Source organism: Diceros bicornis, chromosome X (assembly GCF_020826845.1).
Source record: "Diceros bicornis minor isolate mBicDic1 chromosome X, mDicBic1.mat.cur, whole genome shotgun sequence".
Lineage (NCBI taxonomy): Eukaryota > Metazoa > Chordata > Mammalia > Perissodactyla > Rhinocerotidae > Diceros > Diceros bicornis.
The window spans coordinates 19,228,049-19,248,497 of NC_080781.1; the positions used below are offsets into that span (position 1 = coordinate 19,228,049).

The 20,449-nt window shown below is 40.9% G+C and overlaps 1 long non-coding RNA gene across 1 annotated transcript in view; it reads right to left on the minus strand.

Annotated features, from left to right (window-relative positions):
* Positions 1-17,814, minus strand: part of LOC131400444 (uncharacterized) — a 74,601-nt gene extending 56,787 nt beyond the window's left edge. The window contains exons 1-2 of the long non-coding RNA XR_009217361.1: positions 17,717-17,814; positions 17,064-17,200 (exon numbers count right to left, since the gene is read on the minus strand). This is a non-coding gene — a long non-coding RNA (uncharacterized LOC131400444). The remainder of the gene's footprint in view (positions 1-17,063; positions 17,201-17,716) is intronic.
* Between the last annotated feature and the right edge of the window lie 2,635 nt (positions 17,815-20,449).

The window sequence follows — 20,449 nt, forward strand, 5'->3', positions numbered from 1 at the left end:
TTTCTGCATAGACTACATCATGTTTACCACCCAAATACTAATTACAGTCCATCACCACACACATGTGCCTAATCATCCCTTTTGCCCTCCTCCCTCCCCCCTTCCTCTCTGGTAACCACCAATCCAATCTCTGTCTCTATGTGTTTATTTGTTGTTATTTTTATCTTCTACTTATGATTGAGATCATACAGTATTTGACCTTCTCCCTCTGACTTATTTCGCTTAGCATAATACCCTCAGTGTCCATGCATGTTGTCACAAATGGCTGGATTTCATCGTTTCTTATGGCTGAGTAGTATTCCATTGTGTATATATACCACATCTTCTTTACCCATTCATCCCTTAATGGGCACTTAGGTTGCTTCTAATCTTGGCTATTGTGAATAACGCTGAAATGAACACAGGGGTGCATGTATCTTTACGCATTGGTGTTTTCATGTTCTTTGGATAAATACCCAGCAGTGGAATAGCTGGATTGTATGGTAGTTCTGTCCTTAATTTTTTGAGGAGTCTCCATACTGTTTTCCATAGTGCGAAACCATAGCTGCACCAGTTTGCACTCCCACCAGCAGTGTATGAGAGTTCCCTTCTCTCCACATCCTCTCCAACACTTGTTGTTTCCTGTCTTGTTAATTATAGCCATTCTGACGGGCGTGAGGTGATATCTCATTGTAGTTTTGATTTGCATTTCCCTGATAGTTAATGATGTTGAACATCTTTTCATGTGCCTGTTGGCCATCTGTATATCTTCTTTGGAGAAATGTCTGTTTAGGTCTTTTGCCCTTTTTGTGTGTGTGTGTGTGTGTGTGTGTGAGGAAGATCAGCCCTGAGCTAACATCTGACGCCAATCCTCTTCTTTTTGCTGAGGAGGACTGGCCCTGGGCTAACATCCATGCCCATCTTCCTCTATTTTATATGGGACACCACCATAGCATGGCTTGACAAGCAGTGCATCAGTGTGCACCCGGGATCCGAACCTGCAAATCCTGGGCCGCTGAAGCAGAGTGTGCACACTTAACCACTGTGCTACTGGGCTGGACCCCCCATTTTTTAATTGGGTTGTTAGTTTTTTTGTTGTTGAGATGTATGAGTTCTTTATATATTTTGGAGATTAACCGCTTATCAGATATATGGTTTGCAAATATCTTCTCCCAATTTTTAGGTTGTCTTTTCATTTTGTTGATGGTTTCCTTTTCTGTGCAGAAGCTTTTTAGTTTGATGTAGTCCCATTTGTTTATTTTTTCTATTGTTTCTCTTGCCCAGTCAAACACGGTACTTGAAAATATGTTGCTAAGACTGATGTCAAAGAGTGTACTTCCTATGTTTTCTTCTAGAATTTTCATGGTTTCAGGTCTTACATTTAAGTCTTTAATCCATTTTGAGCTAATTTTTGTGTATAGTGTAAGATAATGGTCTATTTTCATTTTTTGCATGTGGCTGTCCAGTCTTCCCAGCACCATTTATTGAAGAGACTTTCCTTTCTCCATTGCATGTTCTTGGATTGGAAGAATTAACATAGTTAAGATGTCCATACTTCCTAGAGCAATCTATAGATTCAATGCAATCCCTATCAAAGTTCCAACAACATTTTTCACAGAAATAGAACAAAGAATCCTAAAATTTATGTGGAACAACAAAAGACCCTGAGTAGCCAACGGAATCCTGAGAAAAAAGAACAAAGCTGGATGTGTCACACTCCCTCATTTCAAAATATACTACAAAGCTATAGTAACCAAAACAGCATGGTACTGGCAGAAAAACAGACACACAGATCAATGGAATAGAATCAAGAGCCCAGAAATAAACCCACACATCTATGGATAGCTAATTTTCAACAAAGAAAAACTATGTTTTTGAAAAATAATGATTTACGAAAATGATCACAACATAAAATTAGGTGTAACAAATCAGAGTATATATATTATATATATGTAATATATACCTATACACCTATTTTTTATGATGCCATTGTCATAAAACCCACAAAAGGCATATGCAAATATCAAAAAGGAAAAACAACTGAAAAATCATGGAAATTATTGGTGATTTACTCATAATCACATCCATATTTACCAAATTTTTAATAATGAAAATATATTACTTTTAAAAATAGTTAGAAAAAAGATGAAAGTGCAAATGTTTGAAGGACTCATAGAAACACCAACAACAGAAAAGAATAAAAGGTGAAACACTTCAAGGATCTGATACATGCACCGACTCAAAGCTGACCTTTGAGCCACCATACTGTGCCCCATCTCTGCTAGCATTGACATATGCTCTCCTTTTTCTCCCCTCTTTGGGCCAATAACCTGAGGCTGGGTCTCCATCTGGACATTCCTTTATCTTCCATTCTAGGAGAGCAAGCAGGTCACAGCTAGCATTTTCCTCCACCCATGTCAGAGGCAATGGTTTAGCGCTCTGGTAGACTCCCAGGGCACTGTGTTACCTTTTCACTTACAAGTCTACAGATATATTTCTTTTGTCTCTTCGCTTTAGATTGCTGAAGCTCAATTTACTGTGTGAGGAAAAGTGGTCAAGCCTCAGAACACCTCTAGATTCCTGAATCCACATAGTTTGCCTCTTTCTGGTCTCCCAGAGCAATAAGGTTCTGCTCAGATTTTCTCTGCCTCAAGTTACCGTCTCTTCCGGAACTAACTTCTGAGCACTAGCTCTCCTTGGGCCTCCGTGTCCCACTCAGCTCTTAACCAACTCATCCAGTCTCGACCAAGTGACTTTGGTACATAACTTGAAGATGCCGTAATTATTCCACAGAAAATAAATACTCCCTCCCCCCCAATATCATAGATTAAAGGATGAAAGAGATGCTTCATGGCCTCAGAATGGATATGTTTATTAGGAAAAACAGCAGAACGGGGTTTAGGGTAGGCCTTGAACAAGCAGAAAGATGTGAAAAAGAGAGATGAGAGGCCATCAAAGAGAATATTTGCAGTTTTACAGTAGAGAAGCCCTGTGCCAGAGAATTCAAAGATTCTTAGACCTTAGAAGTCTCTGAGGCCACTGACATCTTTGCTTCACTCAAAAGGTTAATGGATTTCCTCACAAATAATGTAGCCAGCAATAGCAGAAATACCTATACACTTTCTATGTCCTTGCATCCTCCATGACAAGTGTGTTCCAAGATTTTTGGATTTTTACCAACAGGTTCAATTTTAAAAAGGAAAATTGTTGGTTGCGGAGTGTATTACATAGTTTCCAACCTATCATTCACTGAGTACATTTTTTACAAAGAAAGAAAAAGAAAAAATATACCATCTACCATAACTATTATTTCATAAAAGACATAACTTCAGAGAAAAGGACGTTCATTTAAATTGTAGAAATGTGGACCAGTGTTGGGGACCTACTGGTTCTCTGTTTCCTGCCCCAGTTTATCAGCCAATTACTATGTGTACGGGATCTACCTGAATACTGAGACCTGGGAATACTGGTTCTACCTCTATAGGTACACCTTAATATCCAATAGGAAATTGGATATTCCTATTGGATATTCAATATTGATATATTCAATATATCCAACATATGAATATTGACTGTCCATGTCTTTTTCTAGTCAGTGTCCTAGTCTGAGTTCCCCAGAAGCAGACCCTGAGTCAAGGATGTGAATATAAATAGTTTATCTGGGAGGTGAGCCCGGGAAGCCATGGAAGGTGAACCTAGGAAGCCCTGGCAGCTGAATGGGGAAATAAGGCCGGGAAGGGAAAGAAGAAACTACAACATGCACTGTGGGCAACTGGGCTCAAGAAGGAACTGCTAGGGATTTCTAGGCAACAACTCAGATATGCATTGATCAACTCCCTATTCATCATTGGTGGAGGACTGCTCCCAGGAGCATTAACTCCTGGCACTATTGGTCTGCTCCTATCACTGATCAAGTCTGCTCCTATAACCAGCGAAAGTCCTCAAGCAGGAGATACAACTGTTTGTGTGAGAGTCCTTTGGCACATAGAATGTTGGGGGAAATACGGTCCAGGCACCAGCAGCATCTGCCACACCAATCTATTAAATGTTCTCAAGCATACTGGTTAATTAACTTCACACTGAGATCATTTCTTTATTTAGGGCTAGAATTAAATAAAGAAATGTAGAAGAGAACTTGTAGGTTTCGAAATAAGAGCATTTCCTGTATTCCCTGGAGTTACCAAAATGTATTGTGGACACTTTGTGATGTCTTTTTTAGTAAGGGCTTGACACATCCAGGAGAAAACAAGAGTAGGAACTAAGGAGGTCTCTAGAGCACAGAAGGTGATGGGTCTGACTTATGTCAGATTTTCCCTCCTCAGGCGGTTAGATAATGGAAAAAAAAAAAACATTTAGTACATGAGGTATTTAGGAATTGTCAGGAACAGTTTGTTAAAAAAAAGTTAAATTATCTCACCTTCCTAATAAGCTAAAATTAGTCACCACTGAACAAATCACAAAGGCTACTGGAACCTTTTCTCAGAAGCTTGCCAAGATATGATGCATAAGACTTTGTTATTTATGTTTTATTTTAACTTTGGATTCATATTTGTTTATGACATAGCTTCTCCCATGCTGTCTCTTCATATAGCCATCTATAGCTATACAGATAGCCATATTAAGACACAAGGAACAAGAAGGCCAGGATTTGTGGGGCCAGGTCCTGGGATATTCAGTTATTCCCTCACTCCAAAGATATTTGCTGAACCTCTATGATGTCTGGCACAGGGAATAGGCTGGAGAGTCAAAGATCAAAGACTTCCTGTCCTCAAGGAGCTCACAGTGTAATAGTCATAAAATCCAGATACAACATGGAAAAAAAGGAAATAGAATACCCATTGTTGCCAAATCAAACCAAAGGTTTGGGAACCAGAAATCCAACTCAGGCATAGGAAAAGGCTGACAAGTCTCAGTGTCTAAGGAAAGAGCTTGGATAAAGTTAAATAACAGCAACATCGATGAGAGTGTAGGAGGGAGCAGAAATTAGGCCCTTGCCTCCACCAGTCTTCATTAATGTTTTTCTCCTGGAAACCAGTCCCCTCACTAGGTCCCAAACAGACTCCAACTGTGGCAGGAACATCATTCCCACCATTTGGAGCTGAAGTTAGTCCTGTTGTAGACTCCATAGCAGGCACACATGAGGTGAGCCCTGGGTACCCAATATTTTGCCCTCACTCTCGCTGTGTTTGTTCATCTTGCAGGGCTGAGTTTTCACTTTAGTACCATATTGGTATTGAGCACTTCTCTAAACCTCAGACCACTTGACCAGAACCCTAATTATTTTACGGACATCTGAGCACATCCTTCTTCCCTAGACAGATAGATCATCTTGCTACATGTCTACCTCCACATCCCCCACAACCTCTTGCAAGGTTTCTGGATCCTATCCTCATTAATCATCTTGTCCCACACTTGGATGACTCTAAGCACCAAACATTGCCTGTGTACCCTGCTCCTGTGCCCCATCTAACAGACCGGACATATCAGGATATCAGCATCGGCAAGAATAAGAATGATAGTAACACATTTGTTCATACCCATTACGTTCTACGTACTGGATTATACACTATCTCATTTAATCCTCACCCTATGAGGAAAGTACTCTTATTATCCCCATTTTACAGAAGAGGAAATAAGGCTTAAAGGACTTAAGGTGACAGCTTATAATGGGAGTAATCAAGTTGGGGATCCAGTTCTGCTGAAGTCCCCCATCAGTGCTCTAAGCTGCTAACCCCTACTACACTGAGTCCTTTTTAAGCATGGGATGATGCTTAAAAAGGGGTAGGGATGATGATGTTAACTCCCTTGGGGATATGCCCTTTAGGAACTATCAGTTCGCCAGGCCTAGGCCCACAAGGCCTCTGCTTTCTCTTTCCTTCCACAAGTTCATATATTACTAAAGCCCCAAGAAGCCTCACAGCAAAGCTCCACTGATATATGACATTGAGCTTAATTAACAGGTTATTTCTTCCCAACTAGATAGAAACTGTTCTCAAGATATTAAGATATGGAGACCTACTAGTATATGAGAAATTAACGCAGTTGACTACAAGAAGGGTAAAGCAGGTAGCTGTTGCAGATGTGTCTCTATAAAGAGATAAATCTCCAGAAGAAAGAAAAAACACTTTCTCATGAATTCGAATGCAGGGCTGTCATTCATGTATTTGAAGTGATAATAACCAGAGGCGCTCAGTTTTCCATTTTCTGGTAGTTCTTCTAATAGTAGTGATTTCAACCAAACATCCAATATTGACACTAGACGTGTTTTGAATTTAGGCCACAATATATGTATGAGCAGCATAACTCATTGGCAAGAACAAGTGCAAAGCTCACAACTCATGTTGAAATCATTTCTGCCACATCCACCCCAGTCACCTTCTAGTTGAAGTGACAGAGATTAGATGGAATCTATAAAGTCTTGGCAGCTGCTGGCAGACAAATGCCATGTTATTATTTTGAAATTTTCATTGCTGATCCACAGCACTACAAATCCAAGACAAGCCTCTCTGGACCAGCTGGCCTCATGGCCTTGAGGCCTGCTGGTAAGGGCGTGGCGGGATTTTCTGCTCCCAGAATTTTCCCAGTGCTATGCAATCTCTTCCATCCCAATTGCCCCATCTTCGTTTCCCATTTCTGGCTCACCAGCAAATGAGATTTGTCACCATTGTTCATTAAAAAGAATGATGTACAAACAGAAACTCCATCTAAAGGTTAAGTGAAGAGTTTGGGTCCTTCTCAGGACCATGATCTGAATCATCAGACAAGAATTTACTTGAGGCTTCTCTTCCATTGATCTTTTGTCTTATTCTTAAATTATAACTTTTTTCTTTACTATTTAAAAAATAGGTAGCATGTATTGACTAAAATCCCAATATTGATATTCACTTAAAACTCTAAATACAACCAACTGTCAAAAAGATAATTTATATAATTACTATTGATAATTCAGTTTGGGGTGATGATAATCTAGTATATGCAATGATCTGCATGATCATAGTCTGTAAATAGATGATTTATATAATTACTACTGATTATTCAGTTTGGGGTGATGATAATCTAGTATATGCAATGATCTGCATGATCATAGTCTGCTAATACCTCCCTATTCCATATGTCTTCCAGTCCTCTGTAGGTGCCTCTAAGAAAATGAGAGCAACTCATCCTTCCCAGGATACTAGTGGAAAACAGCAACACATAAAGTAAACCATCATCAGATTTGGCGGCTGAGGAGAGTAGTAAGGAATGAAACAAGCATTTGAACATGAGACCGAGACGACCTTGTGTTGTGGTGCATACATATCCTCTGCCGCCCGCCCCCCAGTCCCCTGCACATACACATACACCAAAAACACTTGTCTGAGCAGACTTTAGGGCATAATCCCATTTCCCTACAGGAACGCACAGAGAACAAAGAGATTTTCTCTGTCTTTACCTAGCTGCACTGACAACACTTAGAGATATTATAGGGCAAACCTCAACCTTGTTTCTACAGATGCTTCAACTTATAATTTAATAATACAAACAAGATCTCTTGTTACTGTGCTTTCCTTTTCACTACTAATCATCCTTAGCATCAAGCAAGTTAAAAGCATTAAGAGCAGTCACATCACACTTCTACTCTTGAAATTGTTAACAGCAACAGTAAATACAAAACACTTAAATTTTAAATCCTTTTAAAATATGACTTCCCACCATTTTCCCCTCACTATACTATTGACATATGACACACATAAATACACACATATACTTTCACCCATTCTCTTCCCCTTAAACACACACAGACAAACATACAAACACTTACACCTACCCTCCATTCTCCGTCCTACTCACATACTTGGAGGCAAGGAAAGAAAGTGTCAGAGAAGCAGCAATTTATCTGCCAAAATCTGTTTTTTCTATGATTTGGGTCCCCAGGAGTACCAGAAAGAAACTGTAATGTAAAAGTAAAGTAATATTTATGACTGAGGAATCGTTACTATAAAAATTAGAAAGATATGTGCATATGTTTCAGTTTGGGATCCCTCAAAAGAAGAATCTGAGATAAGGATTTGAGGGAAGGTAGTTTATTTGGGAGGGGAACAGAAATGAGTAGGGAAGGAAAAGGCAGCCAATAAAGAGTACATGAATGAGTAGGTTTACTCTGTAAGAAATTGGAGCTTGAGCCCTCTGGAAAATCGGGAAGACGGTGTTTGACGGCCAACTCAGAATTATCTCTCAGGGGTGAAGGAGGTGGGATATTTATGCACTAACTCCCTTCAGTCCATGGTTGAGGGCTAGGGGCAGGGAGTGAGTAATCTCATGACAATTTTTATGACCTGCTACAGGTAGGCAAATAAGACTCCGGAGGCCCGAGAGAACCCTCAGACCAATACATGTGGTTGCTGGCAAATTGCATGAAATAGTGAGGGACAGAAAGGACATCTGCTACAAAAACAAGTTTGCTTCTGTGTGTATTTTAGTATGTTCTAGTGTCTGTGTTTTAGTATGTAGTTACATGAGGAAAAATGCTCCTATAAATGCGGCACAAGACACTCTGTACCATAGGAAAAAAGAGTAGGCCAACGGTGGAATGAAAAAGACTCTCAAAATGGCAAGGGAAAAACCTATTGAAAAGAAAAACAGAGTGACTAAACTGTACAGCATGTACACCAGATGTTGACTTAAAAATGCCACAATGATCAAATGTTTCTGCAGTAGACAGAAATAGCATTAGTTCGTTCCAACCATGAAAGCTACGAAGAAAACACATGCCAGAGTCACCTAGAAGTGACATTTATCTAAATTTAAAATATCTTACATGTTTCAAAATTAGTCTATGAAAAAAGCAGGGTAAAACAGTATCAGAGCCATCAGCGATGCCCAGTAGTTTTATGGAAGGATATGAACTTCCAGAAAATAGTTCAAAAAGTTTGCACTAGATAATGTAAAGATGGAGAAGACAGTTCACTGGCTGCTGTAGAAATAGGCATATGGCTCAATAAAAGAGAGATGAGGCAATTAGACAAGGAAAAACAAAGAGCTGCGGTAGATTGCAAAAATGGCCACAAATCCTCCTCACCACTACACTCTTGTGATCAAGGTGTCTTTGTAACTCCGGTTATCAAGAGGTAAAATCTAGTTCTTCATCACTAGAACCTAGGCTGCTTCTCGGAGTCTTGGCCAACGGGATAGAAATAACAGAAGCAGAAGCCTGCAGGATAAAAAGCAACACTGAACCCAGACCCCCATCTCCAAACTGCCAGACATGTCCGACATATGACCAAGGCCCAAGAGACATGCTGAGCCTGACCCAGACTAGATGAACTGCTTGGCAGATGGTGGTTGTTGTACATCACTAAGATTTGGGATGGGTTTGTCATGCAGCAAAAGCTTACTATCTCAAGACCCTGATATACTTTCAGGATCAACATGCATTTCATGCTTTACAAATATTTGTTGATTGCTTACCATGGCCTGCCACTCTTCTGAGTTTAGCGAATACATAAATGATAAAAAGAGTCAAAGTATCTACTCTTGTGGAGCTTACATTCAGATGTGAAGAAACAGCTAAGCAAATAATAAACATAGAACATACCAGATAGTGCTAAGTGCTCAGAAGGAAAGTAAAGGGAATGAGGAAGTTAGCAAGTGACAGAGGTTGGGGATATTGTTTTAGATAAGAGTTGAGAAGCCCTCTTTGTGGACTGGACATTTTCTCTGGCCTCCAATTACCTCCTGACTCCATGTCCCACCTCTCTCCCTGTAGCTGATTTCACTCCAGTCACATTGGCCTCCTCTTGTAACCAGCCAGGTACACTGTTGCCTCAGGGCCTTTGCACTCACTATTGCCTCCACTTCATTCATGGAGGTATCTTCAAGAAGAGCCTTCTGAATGCAGGAAACAGTGAGTGGAGTTGCTATTACCTGAGATGGGGAAACTGGGGAGGAATGATACTAAAAAGGGTTTCCATTGTTCTCTTCTCCAGATTCTAAGCTAAAATGATCTGGCAAGCAGGGGATGATCCCACAGAGAGCCTTAACTCTGAAGGGAAGATGGAGCAGCATCCACCTGGCCACATGGGGAATAAAGATACCATGGAACGATTGCATTTCCTAATGTGAATATATAAATGCTTTCAGTATACCTAGCTTCTTAAAATAAGGGCAATCTTGAGCCAGAAATGGATTCTCTAGATTAAAGGAATCTGATATGCAATACACATCACATATTGAGGCTCTATTTAAACACTCGATTGTCATAATTTTTCCCTCCCAAGGCTACGAAGGCCATTGTTTACAATCTTCAGCTGGTAGAAAATTTGGGGAAGGGGATAAGGTTCTGTACTCTTTATGTTCAGCCCCAAGAGGTAGTGTTATTATTCCCTTTTTCCAAATGAGAAGACCCAGGCTTAGAAAGTTTACATAGTAAATTTTCTATGTGATATTCTAAATCATGTTTGTCTCATTCCAACTACACAGTGAGTGTTACATTCCCTTCTCTGGATCCCGCCCTCCAATCAGTCCTTCTTTGACTGAACAATACAAAATAAGCCCACTCCCTCTTCTTTCACAGTTTGAGGACAGCTCTGATGTCTCACCTACATTTTCTTTCCTTTACAGGTTGAATGTTAATTCCTTTAATGCTTCCTTGGGTGACATAGTGTCCATATCTTTTACTCTCACTTGGTGATGTTTTTCTTACGGTGAGGGGCCTGGTCTTACTCACACATACAGCTTGAATGATAATGGGTATAAAACCTTGCTTGATCTAGACACTAGTTTTCCATTTTTGGAATCTGAGATGGGAATAATTTCCTCTCCCACATCACACTGACTCATATTAGGTTTATAGTAAAATAAAACCCCCAGGTTTTTCATCCTAAACTGTATTCCTTGATCTCCCTTTCAGTCTCATGAAATGTATATTTTTGTTGTTGTTGAAATGTGTCTTTTGTTTGGGTTCCCATAGAAGCAGACTCTGCGACAAAGATGCAAGTGTGAGTGGTATTGCAGGAGGTGATCCCAGGAAACCTTGGCGATGGAATGAGGAAATTAAGCATGTAAGGGAAAGCATGTAATAAAATATTATCAATCACGTTTCCTCTGTGGGCAACCCAAGTGAAATCGCCCTAGGGAACTCCAGGAGACTGTGGAGAATACACCTCAGAGGTATGCCAGCTGAGCAGTGAGGAACTGGATTATCTGTCCACCAACCTTAACGTGATAAACATACCATTATAATTTCACCACTGCCTCCGACAAAAAGGTCAACAAAAGCACAAAAAGCACTGACTTATTCCATCCAAGCCATGTTAGCGGTACATGTTCAAATTTTGTTAAGTAAATTCAAATTAGCTATTCATTAAGCAGACCCCCAAAACACTCCTACTTTGTGGACATTTATAGTATCGGAAAATAACAAAAATGCTTTTTTAAAAGGCTTTTTCCTTCAAAATAATTTATTGTTCAGAATTATGCAGACTACTACATACTTCCTTCCAATAAGTCAGAAAAGTACACATTTGCCATACCTTACCATCTAATTTCCTTCACCAGGAAAATGTCCCTGAGTTCAAGAAAACACTGCTTTCAGGACCTGCTTCCTTCTGCCATGAAGATTTCAGCTGGGAATCTTTACTGTCTCACTTCCAGAGGACTTCTGGTTTTACACACATTTACCAGTACTCCAGGATCAGAGTAACTTCTCGGTAACTAAATGCAGGAAGGAATAATAAGGTTTACTGGGCCAAATTTTGTTCTCACTAGGATATTAAAAAAATACTTTTAATGTCCTCCTATTTCCTATGCTGGATGATTTTCTGACACACAACAGACACACTGGAAATACAAACATAAACAGGATCAATGTCTTTCCTTCAGAAATCAAAGAACTCTCCCTTCTCAAGAAAAGACAAGGCTGGATAGTGGCCTAATTTCATGAGGATATGCATTCCAATTAATGAAACAGACTCCATGAAGAAGGATCATTGCTGAGATAACCCTAGGAGAAAAAACGTCTGCTATCCCTTTTGCTAGATATTCCTTTGCATTTTCATAAATGTATTAGGCTGTGTTATACAGAACAGAATATTAGATAGTATTCATCATGTAATGTGTTAAAAATTTTTTTTTCAATGAACTGTGGGTCTCAATGAAAACAAAGCTTTGAAAATCCTCATGAGGTATTTTGTGGTTTGACTTCTCACTGTCATGTACAAACTAATTCCTACAGCAACACATTTCTTGGTTCCTTTAAAATATTTTGGTCATTAACTTTCCATTATCTCCTTTGCAACAAGGTTAAAAATTATTGGGCCATTACAGCACTAAGTAGGATTGCTCAATAAATAGTATATAAATTTTCATGTTCACAACATTTATGGTTCCTTTATGCCCCATAATATCCAGAGCACAACACGGTAGGGTAGTTGGAAGGAGCCTTATCAAGTTAATCTAACATAACCATTCAGCAGCCAAGCTTTTATCAAACTGTTCAGTTAGATGCTTTCCTTCAGGACAGAGACGGCAAATACACGGTGTCAGTGTGCTGCCTCTCCTCATAAACATGTAACAGACACCACAAATCAATCAGAGCCTTAATAATTAATCCTTTTCAATTAGACCCTGTAGGCAGCCACAACCAATTGACCAACGTGGGCACCAAGATGAAATCAGCAGATTCCTGACTATTTTTGATAGTGTGATCCAGTGTCTAGATGTATTTCCCACCAGGCAACTTCTGCTCACTTCTAAGCCAGATGTGTTTAGTCCATAAAGTCACAGTAATGGGTACATGTGATCCTCAAATGTTTCATCCAGTAAGGAAAATGTGAATTAAGAATTGTAAAGGTCTTGAGCAGTGTACTCAGCTTCATGGGTGTCCCATCAACTATTTATAGAGAAACAATTTATAGAGAAAAGTTCTCCTTGGACAAAGAGCATGACTTTCTCTAGCACAAGCCTAAGCACATAGTAAACGTGTTTTTTAGGGAATGAGTCACTGAAATAACAATTCACCCTGAAATTTGAGGGGCAAGGCATGCTGCCTTTGGATAAAACAAATAAATGAGGCTTAACCTCATCCTACAAGTATAGTGCAGCTAAAAATGACGAAGTCTTCATAATTTTACCTGTGTCGTTCCATAAAGAAAGGAAAACCTAATTTGGTCCCTTGATCCTTGAATGATATGCACTTTATTTCCAACATGGATTCACATCATCTCATAATCCTTAGCAGTCTTGACCTCAAGATTTCAAGCAGCCTGTCATGATGATTTATAAAGGAGCTCTCCGCTCACCCGGCAAACTTCAGAAATCCACTCTGCCTTAGTTCCCATTGCTAACTATCAGCTAACATTGTCAAGAAGCATGCAAATATGTAGAGAAAATTATACTCTTCTGGACACCTTACTCCTTCTGTTTCTGCCCAAAAGTTTTTCTTTGCAACACCATGTCATCAAATAAAAAATGTTTATTGTCTCTAATCTGTCTACCCTTCTATAGTTTCCATTTTTCTCCCATGGAAATGATCTAAACCAGTAATTCCTAACCTTTTCAGGCAATCCTAACAGTCCAGTCAACCAATTGAAGGTGTGTAACCCTTGTTTTTCATTTCAGGAATGACACTTCCCATTGCAGACCAAACTTGCAATTATTACACTGGCCTGTATATTGCTGCTTCCCTTGGAAATTGCATTTTCCATTTCTGACATCGTTGTGCACTTAACAATTCCAGCGAGAGTCTTTTTGTGTGGACCCGAAAAAATGCCCCCAAGCTTTAGCAGAACACAGGAACACAAGGAGAATAGGAATTCCCTAATACCTAAGGAATTCGGGGCTTTTGCTTCTCCCCCAACTTGGCCTGCAACCATACATATCTCTAATGTAACGTAGTGTGTAATACGTGGCAGATCAGTATTGAATATACATAATTTAGATACTGTTCTGTAGGAGGCAACTATTACTTGGTTTAATCATTCAGAGCATTAGAATTTAACTGTAACTGTCGTTGGTGCCAGAACAAGGCATGGAGCTACTCTTCCTTGAGCTTATATTAAGATTACAGTGGGATGATTTAAGAAATGCCTGATGCCACTCTTCTGACCTCAGTTGGTGCAGAGATCCACTGGGATGGGCATGTACTTCTTGCCTTTTGTCACAGGTCATAGGGAACAATCAAAGAGGGCTGCTCTCTGAAAAGGGTCAGTCAGGTAATAAAGCCAGAAGTGATGATCAGAGCAGTCAGAAAAATCATGATGCAGAGCCAACTAGAATCTAGGAAGTCAGTGTATATTAGGAAAAGCTGCAATTACAGAGGAGTAGGAAAAAAAATAGATGTGTATTTCTTCTACACAGAGAGTCTGGGATTGAAACATGTCGATTCACCTTTCAATGGGTAAACTAGACGTGTTGAAAGGCAAAGGACGAGGTTAAGAATAATGGACTGTGGGGGCCGGCCCTGTGGCGTAGCGGTTACGTGTGCGCGCTCTGCTGCTGGCGGCGTGGGTTGGGATCCCGAGCGCGCACCGATGCACCGCTTGTTGGGCCATGCTGTGGCGGTGTCCCATATACAGTGGAGGAAGATTGGCCAGATGTTAGCCCAGGGCCCGTCTTCCTCCACAAAAAGAGGAGGATTGGCAACGGATGTTAGCTCAGGGCTGATCTTCCTCACAAAAAAAAAAGAAGAAGAATGGGGGCCGGTCCCGTGGCTTAGTGGTTAAGTGCGCGCGCTCCGCTACTGGTGGCCCGAGTTCGGATCCCAGGCACGCACCGACGCACCGCTTCTCCGGCCATGCTGAGGCCGTGTCCCACATACAGCAACTAGAAGGATGTGCGACTATGACATACAACTATCTACTGGGGCTTTGGGGGAGAAAAAAAGGAGGATTGGCAATAGATGCTAGCTCAGAGCCGGTCCTCCTCAGCAAAAAAAGAGGAGGATTAGCACGGATGTTAGCTCAGGGCTGATCTTCTCCACAAAAAATAAAAATAAAAATAAAAGAATAATGGACTGTGCAATTAACAATGTCTAATTTATAAAACAATTAATTGATGTAACCAAACACATACATGCTAATAATAAATAATATGCAAGGTAAATCTGGCATCATCTCTAATTAGTCCTCAAAAAGGAAAGGTGCAAACCTTAGCCAGTACTATCTTAGTTCTCTTCCTCTCTTAGCACTTGGCTCTATGACTCAGTATTTTACTTCTATGCCCTTTGCTTATTTACATAGCAATTTGGAAAGGTCTCATCTTCGTAACAGGGATAATTAAACAACTCTACAAAATTCTCAGTCTGTCATCAGTGGTCTAACATTCACTAGTTCTTGCCATTCCCAATTATCTCCAACTCACTTCTGTAGTATAAGCAGGTTTTCTCTCTTTCAATGTATTACCTGCACATATGGGCTGCAAATAATCTCTAATACACACACATACACTCACCCATCCCTACTATCACCCCTACACATATACACATACACACACACTCACCCCTCACCAGGCACCCACCACAAACACACTTTAGATGCGGGGATAGAAACAATACCAATATGGGCTGCTAATAATCTCTCGCTTATCTCAGAATGGTTCCTCTCTCTAAGCAGTAGTGTATGAACCGAAGTTCTCACTCTGACTGCCCTGAATTTCTGAAAGAGATAGAGCACATTCTAACATGTGTGTTATCCTAAAGAACTCCCCAGCAGTAATCATTGCCTCTGATTTTCTTGTCACAAAAATCAAACATTTAATCTGGCTACACTCAAGTTCGCCATGTAGTCATTTCCTACCACATCACGTGTGGGCTAACGCATCATGAATTTTACTTTTCTGGAAAAAAGAAAGATAGAAGATTTTGACCTTATGTGCTGCATTCATTCTCATCTGCAGGATCAGAGAATCCTACAGCCTTAATTTCATCTTGTCAGTCACTTAACCAACAGTCCTTACTGAGCACCCACCATGGGATTCTCTGTGGATCACTGTCTAGGTGCTGGGAGGGAGTAGGATAGAGAAGCTGGGAAGGTTCCCTGAGTCATTTCTCATTTCAGTGGACAGACAGGCCCAGCAAACCCACAAAGCTTGTCCCAAAAGAGCAGACAAGCACTGTGGGTTATTAATTCATTCTCTCTCAGCAACTAACTCCCTCCTTTCCCTGGGCTGATTTGTGATGTGGGGGCTGGACCTCTGCAAGCCACATTTCTGCTTCGCTGGGTGGAGCCCTATTAGGCTGTAGAGGGGACTGCAGGGCTGGAGGAAGGAGGAGGGACTTGCTGCTTCCTGTGAGGATTTCTCCACCAACACTTCTCCACTGCAGTGGTAGTGCCTGCCCATGACAGCAGCTGAACGCAGTAGCAGTTTTTCCAACCCTTGTAGAACCAGCTTCATTACTCTCCCCTCAGAAACACCAGAACCAGCCATCCTCAGAGATCTGGGTTTAACTTCATGGAGACTCTCCTCTGAGCTGCTAAGCTTTAAGAATAAATTTTAAGAATTCCAGCCTCTTCTTTTTGTTTCCTTAGCCCCTGAGTTGGACGCTGTTTCCTGCAGTTTCTCCTTCCCTGATTCCTTAGTGTTTTCCTTTTCCCTGTTTAGTTTCTTAGTTAAAAATGTTACACCTTGTTGACAATTCTTTATACCTAGGTACATATTTTTCTGTTAAAATAACTGATGAGGTTTCTGCCTCCTCACTGGACTCTGACTGATAAACAATCCCAAGAGTACCCAGCCTTTACAATGCAACAGGTTTTCAGAAACCCTCTGAACAGTCAGACTGCTAGAAAAGCCCACAGAGCACTCACACGTGAATTTCCCTTTTCTCACCAAACGGAACATCCTCAGCAATCTTTGAACGAGTAGGCAAAGTTGTGAGATTTAAAATACATAAAGTAACTTGTAGCCTCCAGTGATGTACAGAAACTCAAAATTACGTATACAAATCTGGGAGTTTGTGCAAGCCAGTCTCTACTGAATACTTCTGTGCCCCACAGTAGACAGAAGCCTTACAACCTGTCTTCAGTGTGAACATGCCTGATGGTGGTACCAGGAGCTTTCTGGAGCTGTGGTTGTCCCCTCCATCCCACTGGCGTACCCATTCTTTGTACCTGGCCTTCGTCTCCAGTAGTGGGTTTGCTCCACCTTGGTTTAGGGCCCAAAAATTCCTTGTCAGCTTCCCTTCCTGGAGAGCTGGTGCCTGGTTTTTCCGCTTGCTCAGGTTCTGCGTCAATCTCAGTCAACTCTCCTAGAAAGAAAATTGCAACCCTGAGATTCTTGCTGCCAAGACCCCACCCACTGCCTGAATCCTCTGGATACAATGGAAGTCCATCTCTTAACATAAATTTACTAAAGCCTAAGACACTGATTCTACAGCTGGATCAATCCTTCTAGGGCCCTCAGGTCTCTGCTTATGCCCCTGTCCTTCCCTCCTCAAAGCTAAAGGCCCAACAAGCCTGCCAACTAGGAGCACACAGATTATGACAATATACTCCCTTTCCCAGCTCCCCTTTCCACCAAAGACTCATACTTGGAGCCACTGGGATCTGTAGTGTGTGGCCATGGAAAAATCATCCACATATGATCCATGTTGTTTAAAAATTGTTCTGGGGAATATGATGTGACTCTCTGGTAAGTTTTTACCAGAGTAGACTGGGGTCAGGAAGGCTCTAGGCATTAGCGAACATTGAATGAGGACACATTGCCCCAGGAATAAACCCACTCCCAGGCACAACCTTGGTGATAACTGAGAAGCAATACTCACCTCACCCAAAAGATGTATCCTCCTCCTCATCCCACACTTCTCAGCTCCAAGAGACAGCCAATGCTGTGATCATCTCTGCTTCCTTCCGAGGTCTGCAAAGACCTTAAGGAAAGGGTTTGGAATGAACTCTAAGGTTTGCCTCAATTTTCTTTGTTTTCTTATAATCTGATTCTCCATGCCACCTGTTTTGTACATGTTTTTGGAACACAGCCATGCCCACTCATTTATGTATTGTCTATAGCTGCTTTTTCACTACAAGGGCAGAGTAGTCACAACAGAGACCAGGTAGCTCACAAACCCAAAAATAATCACTATCTGGCTCTTACAGAAAAAGTTGCTGACTCCTATTTATAATCATTTGGGGATATATACTAACTATGTGAGGTGATAGATGTGTTAACTAACTTGATTGTGGTAATCATTTCACAATATATATGTATATCAAATCATCACATTGTATACCTTGAATATATACAATTTTATTTGTCAATTATACCTCAATAAAGCTGGAAAAAATAGGAATTGCTTAGTTTAGTTCACTAAAGCTCTATTCCTATCTGTTTTAGGATCATGGTGAGGGACAAATAAAATCAAAGGCCTAGCAATAACTGACCACATCTGAAGTCCTGAAAATTACTTAACACTGTTAAGTACTCTAAGGTGTTATTTCACATACTCTTCACAATCATAACACGTGTTATTCTATTTTTACAGGTGGGGAAATATACTCAGAGAAGTTAAGTAACTTGAACAAGTTTTTTCAGCCAATAATTGATGAAAGCAAGATACAAATCTTAAGGTAATCCATTCTACAGGTTTTCTCAAATCTTAATGTGCATAGAAATTATCTGATGGACCTTATTAAAATGCAGATTCTGATTCAGGAGGACTGGGATGGAGCCCAAGATTCTGCCTTTTTGTGTGTGTGTGTGAGGAAGATCAGCCCTGAGCTAACATCCATGCCAATCCTCCTCTTTTTGCTGAGGAAAAGTGGCCCTGAGCTAACATCTATTGCCAATCCTCCTCCTTTTTTTCCCTTTTTCTCCCCAAAGCCCCAGTAGATAGTTGTATTTCATAGTTGCACATCTTGCTAGCTGCTGTATGTGGGACGCGCCCTCAGCATGGTCGGACAAGCGGTGCGTCAGTGTGCGCCTGGGATCTGAACCCGGGCCACCAGTAGTGGAGTGCATGCACTTAACTGCTAAGCCACGGGGCCAGCCCGGATTCTGCCTTTTTAACAAGTTTCCAGGTGATGCTGTTGGTTTGCAGACCATATTGAGTAGCAAGGCATTATATCATACTGCACCAGGTTGAACTAATTTAATTGAAAACATTCCATCTTTCTAGCTAGATCAAAGCTTGAGAGACAAAATTAGTGACCAGAATTGGAAGGAATAATTTAATAAGAGCAGCAGTAAGAATGGCTAACATTTATTGACATGTCACTATGTGTACTTGATGTGAATTGTCTCATTTTACCCTCACAGCCACCCTAGGAGATAAATATTGTGTTAACCCCATTTTACAGCAGAGGAAAGTGAGAGACAGAGCAATTAAGTAACTTACCCAATGTCACATAAATAGTAAGTAGAAGAGTTGAAACTCAAATTTCAATCTGTATTATACAGTCTCTGCTCATGTTCACTACACTCTACTGCATCTTATTTCATGTGTCTGGTTCCATAACAATGATGATTGCTGGCCCCATCTGCGAGTGGGCGTCAGCGCCTGTCTTTCCCAGACACTCCTAACTGGACTCACCAAGAGCTGGGTCCTCCACAAGGCCTGATCATGGCATGAATTTCATCAGTAACCTTGTTCCACCTTCCCCCGGGGCTAGAATAAGCCTTGCTATCATTGACATAGGATCAAGCGTACCACATGGGCTCTGCCTCACATAAAGCCTCACCCTATGTTGAAACAGTCTACACAACACGCTTTCATCCTGTTTCCTTCTGCCCAAAACTCCAATCTTCCACTGGCAGCAAAATCCCACCCTGAACCATAGCCTGCTTTGGTGGGGTCCTAACACTTCACCAATTACTTTTCCCTGAGAGTTGGATAATTCCAAAGCCTCTCTGACTGGCGAGTTGCCTGGAACCACAGTAGCTTCTCATACCAGACGCCTTGTACTGCCAGCTGTGTGAATTACAGCTATAGGATTAGAACACCTTTGTCCACCATGTAACTGGACCTGGTCTGAGATAAACATGCTTTTTGGACACTGCATATTAGAAAGGCTAGCTCTCTTTTCGGGTCATCCTCATTAGCCAAGCTAGTTTCTCTCATTTCCATTCCCCTTTCTTTCAGCTGCTTCCCCTCCCCACTGGCCCATCCTTGAGGACCCCGGCCTGTCTGAGCTAGGATAAGCAAGCCTCAAAAATTTCTAGGTTTTAACTCACGACTGCCATTCACAAAATCTGTGTCATTCCAAGAGGTGAATATTCAGATCAAAGTCAGACGGTCTAGAAAGTACCATTTGATGTTCTCCCTGAATGCTCTTTAAATAGCCACACACATGAATTAATTTTCTGCCATACTTCACTGGGGTTGCAATCTTTCTCAGCAAATTGAGACAGAGGCTCCATAATGAGAACAAAACTATATCAAACATCATTTCTGCAAAAATTGAAAAATCAAAAGTGATAATATTTCTGAAGTAATGGCTATGTTGAAAAGAGTAAATGCCATCAAATGCATCTATTTTCCTGTCAAGTGTTATAATGAGACTAA